Genomic DNA, 10434 nt, shown 5'->3' with positions numbered 1-10434 from the left:
AGCCAGGTAATTTTAAGATTAGTTTGCGCCAACCCTGGGTTTTAGGTACTATGAAAGTAGCTCGACTTTAATTGATGTTCGTCACCATTATCTTATGCTGCACGGCTAACCTGCTCCGGGGCAGGTTATGTTCTGGAATCGAGATCTCAGACTGAAGTTTGACAAATCAGCTGTGAGAAAAGAAACATATAGGTGACGTAACTAATTCCCTGTGTCTGTTGCAATGGCTTCAACTTTTCTTCCAAATCCTGTGAACATCTCCGTGCAAATTGTTAGACCAGCACTTCGTAGAGAGAGTTTTTAGGGACAGACAGACCACTTGCCTTTCCCGATACTTGTATGAAAGATACATATTTTCCGCGGAAGGAATATCTTATCTTTGCAAACTTCTTGAGCCCCACATAACAAATGTGACACGTCGAAGCCATACACTTACTGTACCACAAATGGTATGTATTGCGTTGCGGTTTTGGCGGAAGTGGTACATACTTGTATGTGGTCAGTGATACGGAGAACCTATGGAAAAACACTGTTTGTCGAACCATTCACAAGATGGTCCTCGCCCTGCAGGGGTACATAATTGGCTTTATTGTGTTCCCTGGACATTTATCAACCATGTCCATAAAAGAGGACTTTTAGAAAATTTCCGGTAAGATATATTGATAGGGTGACATCACATGAACAAATTTAACAAATTTAATTTGATTTTCACATTCAGGTTTTTTTTTCCTTCAAGAAGCAGATTTCACTTAAAGTACTTAAATGTATTATACAATAGTCTACAGTAGCTACATGTTAAGAATGGTTTTAAATATATATATATTTTTAAATTCCTATGACAGGTTTCCCTAGAGTCATAGGAGCAATAGACTGCACACATGTTGCAATCTCCGCAGCTCTAGGAGAACATGAGGCGGATTATGTGAACAGAAAGTCCTTTCACAGCCATGTTCAGTTTGGGCTACTATACATGTGACATGCTTTTTATTTGCATTGAGAGCAATCTTTAAATGAATAGTAATTAATGCTTGGTACACACCAAAAGATGTTTTACATCTTATAAGATTTTCAAAATGTGATAGACCACAAACATGAGGACAAAAAAATCCTTCTTCTGAGCAGGTTCTGACACTCTTAACACACCAAGGGAAAATCTGAGATAATAATAAGTTAATAATAATAAGATAATCTATAGAACCATCAAGACAGGGCCACAAAACCGCTTCGATGTGGCGCTCAGTTAAACCAGGGTCAAGATCGAGATGACCTTTGGCATCCTAAAGGCACGTTTCAACTGCCTTAGGCGCTTAAGAGAGTCACCAAAGCGGGCATCACAGATAGTGGCTGCAAGTGCCATTCTGCACAATATAGCCACTCTCAGAAAGGAGCGAGAACCACCACAAAACCAGCTTCTCCCTGATGAAACTGACCCCATCACGCTTGACCACCCAGCTGGCGCAGCTGTCAGAGAGGCAATCACAACACAATATTTTACTTAATAAAAGTACATTGACACTGCAGATAGGTCTCAAACTGTTTTATTGGTCATGTGGCTAGGGAGGAAGAAAGAGAGCAAGAGAAAGTTACATTCATAAATATTCATTGTGTTCATACTAAAGGGTTACTTGGATAAATAAGTTCACACACTGAGATCTGTTTTTTTCCAGCTGTTAGATCTCCAATTGAAATGTTTTAATTTGGAGCCTCCTCAGCTCACAGTCCACCTCCTGTAGAGAACAGTCTAGTTCGAGACTCCTTTTGTAAAGGGCCCTGAATGAGTCGGTTTCCACCTGAAACAATTCCACCACAAACAATCAGTACAGGTTTCCTGGAGGTTAATCAAATCACAAAACGTGGCATGACTTTCTACAAACATAGGACTGACTGTAATTTATGTCAAGGGTCCTACAATAAAAGAGATGTGTAGGGGCCAGACACTTAATTATGATATTTAAATGTGTGCCATAATAAAAAGCCCAGTGCATTCACCTCAGCAACTGTCTCAGAGTGTCTTCATCATTTGCTTCACCCTAATAAATAAAAGTAGGCCAATGTAAAGCATAACTGTTATAAAGCAGGTTATGTTCATGGTGCTGTATACTGACCTCTGTGCGGGAGACTGTGTGCATGTGTGCTGGCTTCAACAGGGACACTGTATTTCCCTCTACTGCACAACATAGAGTCAGCCATATTTAACACTTTTTAAAAATTAGTAATGCATTGCACACACATACCCAGTGTTACTTGCTTCGAGGAGCCAGCACCAGGGTCAGATTTCAGCCATCCATAATCGTCCACCCTTACTGTAACTCAGCGCCAACTCCTCCGCCAGTGTATTCTAGAGGAGGTGGTCCTCCCCCAGTTTTCCGGATTTCACACTTTTTTCGTGTTCGTGATAAAATGTTCACAAATATAATAAAAGGTTGTGGTAAATACTCACCACTGTGAATTATTTTTTATATTTTGTCTTGATCTGCTGGCAATAACGTTTGGAGTTGGGGATGGATCTAAAAATCAATGAATACCAATCTGTCTAGGATGGTAATAGACTATACATTCACATTTTACATACACACACTGCTTCTACCAACCCAGAAAACGTGAAAAGTGAAACCCAGTAACTTTGTTTTGGTGAGCCTTATAAACACCTCAGGAACTGTGGACACTTGTGTAAAAGTTAAACATGAATCAATGTAACTCCACAAGAACTACACAAATGTCTCCACTAACATTCAGAAACGTCTAAAAGTGAAACTCTTCCCGAGCCTCTCTGTAAAGCTGCACTCGCTGCTGGTTATTTCTGAGATTTTGAATGACTAAGATTGGCATGTTTTGTTATTGTTTGTATCTGTAGCTCATGATTGGCCCTCTTCTGAACGGGGCATTTGCATTTAAAGGGACACACAAAAACGGCACGTTTTTCTTCACACCCAAAACGGGGCAAATTTGACAAGCTATAAACATCTGGATGAGGTCATTTACTCACACCGCATCTAATAGTTTCTAACATGTTTTGTAAAGTAGCCTAAAAGAAGGCCACGTAAATAAAACCGCAAAGTCTTATCGACAAAAGTCGATCCATCCAATTAACCGATAACAGCGTTTTGTGCGCACAGACCTAAAAACACGAAAACGGCTCCGGTGGAAGACTCCTGCTTGGATCTAAAAGTTACCGAACCAAAGAGTGTATGACGTTAGAGTCTGGTTGTCCAGTCCAGTTCCAGCAAGGCTTTGTCGATTCTTTTATGTTTTATTATTGTAATTGTGCCCCTGCTTTAGCCGATAGAAAGCCGTGCATCAATGCGCCCCTTGACATAATGGTCTTGTCCGCATTAACAGTGGTGAGAGGCTCAGTGTACATTTTTGACAGTCTCCTCAGTTTTTCTGGAATTTAAATCAAACGCCCATTCACAAACATACCGCTACGTTTTTTATTTATTGAGGTTTTAATGAACTGGTAACTATGCCTTCACCAGCAACAACATTAAATGTTGATTAACTTCAAGACTTACATTGATACAAATGATAGGTTAAGCTTACCAATCTCTTTTTATCCACTTGGACATTGATGTCCTCATTTTAAGGCATTGGTTTTCATTTTCTTTTTTAAGTTTTCTGTTCTGCGCCCCAGAACGCTTCCCACCTCGGTCCATTTTGGACATGTGACTGTCACAGAGCAACGGCTCTTTTAAAGTATGTCGAGGGTGGGCAGTTGATATCACGTTATATAATGAAATAAAATAAAAATATACTCGTTAAAAATGCTGAACAAACATTATGTTTTTAACAAACATTATTTTTTAATTATTTTAAACGTTTTACTGAAGAAGATTTTCAAAGAACTGTTTTGGCGCCCCTATGCAGTGCATATAATAATAATAATAATAATAATATACACATACCCCATGTCTGCACCCCTGGGGGCATTGCCACTTCCTTGATCTGCAACAGAAGTCCAAAGCAAAGGGCAGATGTGATTGCTCTGACATGATCAATCGTTGGACACCACCGGTAAACTTGTAACACACCTGCTCCTGGCTGATATGCTTCGCTTGAAGGTCCTCGCTGAACACCCGTCTCAGGGAGCCGTCAGTCTCTTCAGGGTAAAAGTGCATTCTCCCCTCCGAGAATCAGCAGAAACATCAACTCATCCTCATCAGCTCTGAACAGCTTTAAAGCACTATTTATTCTTGTAGTAGACGATGCACGCAAGGGCATTACTAATTTCTTAGTTGGTTGGACAAAACAAGCATCAACTAATGGTACTAACTATTCATGCAAGTTCAGACAGTGATGATACAGAAGTAATCTGAAGGACCTTGCCACTTATGGGACATGCAGCGGGATGGGACAATGCTTGTGGCTGAACATGGTTGGATGGCATGTGGGATGAGGCAACCTGGGAAGGTTCCTGGAGGTGGTCGCTTCGACGTCGAGCCGCTCTGGGCTTTCCTCTGTCGATTCCTGTAAATTACAGACCACTTGGACCTGCAATAGACAATATTCTACAACTGGCAAACTATTGTTTATAGCAACATCACAATTGGGAGTTTGCAGAATTTACGTTTTTAATGTACAGAAGGGTATTTAAATATAGTGGAGTTACCTATTTCCACTACAACGATCTGATAGCATTAAGCATTCAGTTTTAAATGAGGTACACAAAGAAGGCAGCGGTCGTCTCGCTCTTAGCAAGAGATGTACAACTTGGAAGGGGTCCAAGATTGGAAAATCAGTGTTCTTGTCAGATATCAGATACATTCTGGCAAAAAAACGACTAAATTATATTTGTATTGTGGCTTAAGGACTCATGTCACTTTTGGAATCGTCAATGCTTGTGTATTTAATGGGAATACAACTGTAATTCTCATATGTCCCCCGACAGTCACCGTGATTTTGCCCAGTAAGAAATGTTCCTGGATCAACATATTTTGTTGATCCTGGAACAAAGTTCCTGTCCAAAAATGTAATCCTATCCCATAACTTATCCCTGACATCTGAGGTAAATGATAGGTTGACATAAACGGTGAACTTGTCCCTCAAATCTGATTTTATTTATAAAAATGTTGTTCCAGGATCAACAAAGATGTTGATCCATCCAGGAACACGTTGTACTTGGTGAAATCACGCTTGTATTATGTGTATTATGATGTATCATAATTGTATTATGATGGATGACAGCATATTGAATGTGCTTAAAAGCAGAGGTTAAAGCTAGGGATGTGCAGATCAAACCAAATGAAGGTTGAGGCGTTCATCATGATGCCAGGCAAACAAATCAAAGCTTAAATACATTGCAATTTGTCACCCTAACGCCATCTTGTGGTGGACCACAATTATTTCAGACACTGAGTAGAGCAGTGCAACAAATAATCTTACCAAATATGTTGTTTTTTGTTTTTGTTTTTTCTTTTTCTGATATTCATGCTTCCATTTTAAAAACCCCGCACTGGTTATACGCTGGGATAGGCTCCAGCCTCCTGATGACCCTGTGATGGATGGATATTCATTTTGTTTATTACTCCACAACGTTACCTGAAACATCACCCTTTAAAAATGACCAAAAACACTAAATTAACAACCTCAGTCAAGATTTATTTATGTTTTTATTGCTCTTTGGGCATTACTTTTTGATGTAACGAGTAAAGTAACACACTGTCAGGAAAGACCAGAGACGAAGACAGCAAGATGTGAGTATAACGCAGGTTTATTGTTGCAGCGTGGCAGAAACGGGACAGGCAGGGAAACTAACTAGATATGTCAGATGAGTCTTTTTCTGTGTTACAGGTGATGTTGGAGCTCGTGGATTCGTGACATGTGATGGTGAAGCGCACACACTTCCAGGGATCGTCCAAAACAAGTAAGGATACAGGAAAGGGAAGTGGCTTCCAGGCAGAGAAATGACATTACTGTATGATGTAACTGCAAATTACATTCTAATAACTCAAATATATTTATTTACTGCCAAAAACTTTCAAAGAGAAGTCATTTCAAGAACAACAGTCACAGTAATATTATTGTACCGGTCACCAGCTGGAGTGCCCTTGAGAGCCACTAGAGGGCACTCCACACCAGACCATTATCACTCCCTCACAAACTACATTTCCCATAACCCACTGCCCGGACTCATCATCACTGATTGCATTCACCTGTGTCTCATTGCCCTGTTGGTCTCGGGCTATTTATACCATGTTCACTCAGCGTTTTCCCTGGTTTCATGTCTCTTGGTTTTTGGTAGTGATGGTGAAATGAAGCTTTGTGAAGCAATGAGGCTTTCCGCTCAAGTGTATTGTAAATTGGTTCATTACTCACAGCTTTTCAACACGGTGCACGCTAACGACATCTTGTGGTCAAAAGGTGGAAAAGCTACCTTTCCCAATTTTTTTATTTATTGTTTTATGTTATAAATCACTTTGTGCTATGAAAACCACAAAGCAATAAAATCATCAGTGTTAGCGTTGATGTTTACACAATGTATGAACAAATGAGCGATTAATTAATTTATGAAAGAATTAATACATAGGACAAATTAACTCTGCTTTGTTTAACAAATGCAAATGCCTTAAAACTTTAGCCATAGTCCTAAACCTATGAGTTCATAGGCAAGGCTCATATAGGCATACTGTATATAATCAAAAAGAAAGCTATTGTGGAATGGTGAAAGGCTGGGTAGTGAAAGTGCTTGGGAACTGGGGAGTTGTGTTATTGAAGAAATTAAAGCTTTTTTTACTAAGGAACAGGACTTGTTCAACAGTGTGAGGGCTAAGTCCATTTCTTTTTTTATGTACTACTTCCCCTGCCTTTGAGAATATTCTCTCACATGGGAGTTGACACGACCTGAAAATGCAGCCAGACTTCGGAACGGCCTCAGTTCACTACCGAAGCGCATGACACTCGAAACCTGCGCAAGGGGTTTGCGCTATTTTTGAATCAGAATATGAAACGTCACTGATCACATGGTTATGGCTAAACGAATCAAGCTCCGGTACAGTGGTTCATGTGGGATGCTTCAAGCTTCGAAGCCTCGGTGCCGAACGTCACATCACTAGTTTTTGGATTTCTTGCCTGTTCCGTGGATTACTCTTTTGCCTCTGACCCCTGCCTGTTTGTTTGTTTGTTTGTTTGTTTGTTTGGACTGCCTACCTGTGTTTTGACCTATTGCCTGTATTTTGGACTATGTGTCTTCTTCATTAAAGCTGCATGTGGATCTCAACTTTCTGGTCTCCCAGCAGTTTGTGACAATTATGAATTGTAGCTGAAATAAAGCTAGTGATGCATGATAATCAGAATTTCCTCCAAATCTAAAATCAATACTTGGAAGATTTAACAATGATATGACTCTTTAGATGTTACTTGATGCAACAACATTTGTTTTGTTTTTTACCTGCAAAAGCCTCCTTGGATAGAAGGAATGAATGGGTATTCTGGAGCAACTAGGCATTTCTGTTTCTTGGTTTGGAGAAGCAAAAGTCCTCAAACAAAGGCTTGCCACTGGGTGGCAGTGAACAGGATGATCCACTGTAGGGGTTGATGTACAACTATGCCATCAGAACCCATGCATACACAAGAAAATGGCTTTTTGAATAGCTGTCCACTGTAGTGACCTCTATGCGTGAAAGGGTTAAATGATTCAAGTGCAAAGGATTATGGGTATTCCCACCAGCCACAATGCTTCTCCAGTGAGTGTGCTTAGTAATACTGTAAATGCAACAATGTGAGGTTTAAAGTGCTCAGCCTTATAGCTTTACAAAAGCAAACTCAAACTGTCCACTTTACAGAAGTCTGGCAGAACAGATAAAAGCGTCTTTACATGTGGCGCTTAAAGTGCTTAATCCGAGTGTGTAGTGGCAAACAGTTTGTGCGTAACATCCTTTCCCTTGTAATATCAAAACTGTGTTTAAAGGGGATCTTTTATACAAAATTTTATATGGTGTTTGAACATAAATGTGCGTTGGCAGTGTGTGTACACAACCACCTGATAATGATAAAAATCCACCCAGTGCTTTTTTCTGAATCCCCATAAATCATAAGCAGTGTCTCAGAACAAGCCGTTCGCAGATTCTGGGAAAAGTGACATCACTTTGCACAGGCCCCTCCCACGACTGTTGATTGACACTGCTGCATTAGCATAGACCCGCCCTGAGTGAGCGGGACACAGTCCGCCAGTGTTTCGACGCTGGAGCAGATGTAGACAAGAATGTCTCCTAAGCGATTGAGTGTTTTGTTGTTGGATGTAAGAATGAACATAGCAGTCTTCATGTACTCCCGACATCTGAGCCGAAGACGCAGTGGATAACTTTTAGTTTTTGAAGGGAATGTGACCTAAATGCGTTTATGTTTCGCGCAAATCATTTTACACCAGACTACTTTGTGAAAGAGGGTCAGTACAAAGCAGGCTTTGCTCAAAAGTTGTAACTCTTCTAGAAAGGGGGCCGGGAGCAGTGGCTCATTTGCATTTAAAGAGATACACACACAAAAACAGCACGTTTTTGCTCACCCGCCAAAAGTGGCAATTTTAACATGCTGTAAAAAAGATTCTGTGGGGTATTTTGAGCTAAAACTTCACATGCACTCTCAGGGGACATCAACGACTTAGTTTAAATCTTTTAATAAACTAGAAGATATGTTACAGTGATGAACTATGAAATGTAATATATAAAAATAGAAATATATAAACTGACACCAAAAGTCATTTAATTGAGAAAGCATATTGTTTTTGTTCTTCTTTTTTTTATGTGAAATGTACCCCCTAATTATAGACTGAGCCGCTCAGCCTCCCATCCTTCTCACGGTGTGTCTGATGGGCGTCACGTGTTGGACGCTCACACACGCCGAGATCTGCTCAGTTACATGCAGGTGTGAATATGAAAAATACTGATTCCAAATGTTTGAATTAGTTATTTTACTACTTATTCACTGTAAGAATTAATGCACAAAATAAACTTTAAAGTGAAGAAATGAACTGACAGCAGTTTCAAACGAAGCATCACCAAACACACTATATAAAAGGCACAGTGTCACAATGCTTTAACAGGGAGTCCACAACAGTGGTTATGGGGAAACAAAGACACATGGCAAACATGAGGGCTTAAATACACAAGACTAATGACTAGACAAGGGACACCTGTGAACTATGAAACAATGACAACACAGAACACATGGCAGGATCACATGACTAGAACAGGGGATCACATGACAAACATGGAACAAGAACATGAAACAAAACCAAAATGTGTTGGATCCCTGTCTCGTGGTCATTTGTTGTATTTATGGACTCTTATTTTGAAGTGTATTTTCTGTTCACTTAGTTGCAATGCTTCCCCTTCCCTATTTGCCTTCGTCCGTTTCTCAATATGTGTTCTTGTCTGTACTTGTGAAACCTCATCAGTCTCTGCCTGAGTACTGTTCCAATTCGAAGTTCACATCTAGCCAAGTCCAGTTCAAATCCCAGGTGTGTTCTTGATCTGCTCCTTTATCGAGGATGCATCGAGAGGTGACTTGTGCAGACTTGAGAGAGCCAGGTATCCCAGAATGCATCTCGCACCAACCAGCAAGCGTCTGTTATTGTGTCACGAAATGTAGTTTTAAGAGTTTTTCAGGCGAGAATGTAGTTGTGTAAAGCTCAAATCTGTGGTTTATTTATAGAGATAGTGCCTTTTTTAACGCCTGCATTTTGGAACCTATTTCAAGGTTTGTGTGTGAATGAGCGGCGGGACCGCGTTGAGAGTTTTCTGTTAAGGCCATTGCACACTGAGTCCGAAATTTTCATATGCGTTTTTTCGTGTCCGTAAGCCTAAAAATTTGTCACGCACAGAAACCTTGCACACTGAGTTCGATGCGTATTTATTAAACCTTTGCGAAAAAAACGCACAAAAATACAAAATGGATTCATCAAGCAGTAAGGATGATTTTGTTGCCCTCTCACTTATTGAAATGAGAATAAAGAGAAAATGTTGGGTCCATCCAATCCTGAAATTGCGCCGAGAGGAAGGAGAGTTCCACTTCCTTATCAATGAGTTGCGAATTTATCCCGAGCGATTCAAAATTTACTTCAGAATGTCAGTGGAACAGTTTGATGCTTTGCTAGCGATTCTGGAGCCACATATTAAAAAGAAGACCACCAATTTCTGTGAACCAATCGATCCTGAACAGAGACTGGCAGTATGTCTAAGCAGGTATGGACACACACACACGCGCGCACGCGTACACACACACACACACAGGCACACGCGCGGCCTGGTGGAAGCAGACAGAACAGCTGTATAGGCTACAGGTTATATGCCTATATTGTACCCAAATAATACATTAGTTATCGAAATGGCTGCTCAATCACACCTTAATCGATCCGAAATTTCGATCTGATTGAAAGGGCGAGAGAACATATAAACACTTGATCGAATTGAAAACCGAATTAATCACTAAGGAAACAAACAC

General features: G+C 40.3%; 1 pseudogene; it reads left to right on the top strand.

Moving 5' to 3' along the window:
- Positions 1-223: 223 nt before the first annotated feature.
- Positions 224-976, top strand: LOC130083210 (putative nuclease HARBI1; annotated as a pseudogene).
- The last annotated feature ends 9458 nt before the right edge of the window (positions 977-10434 follow it).

The sequence above is a fragment of the Rhinichthys klamathensis genome, unplaced genomic scaffold (assembly GCF_029890125.1).
Source record: "Rhinichthys klamathensis goyatoka isolate OS25496 unplaced genomic scaffold, OSU_Roscu_1.1 h1tg000054l_1, whole genome shotgun sequence".
NCBI classification, from domain to species: Eukaryota; Metazoa; Chordata; class Actinopteri; order Cypriniformes; family Leuciscidae; genus Rhinichthys; species Rhinichthys klamathensis.
Note: the sequence above shows the minus strand (reverse complement) of the source record. Positions and strands in the feature narration are given on the sequence as shown.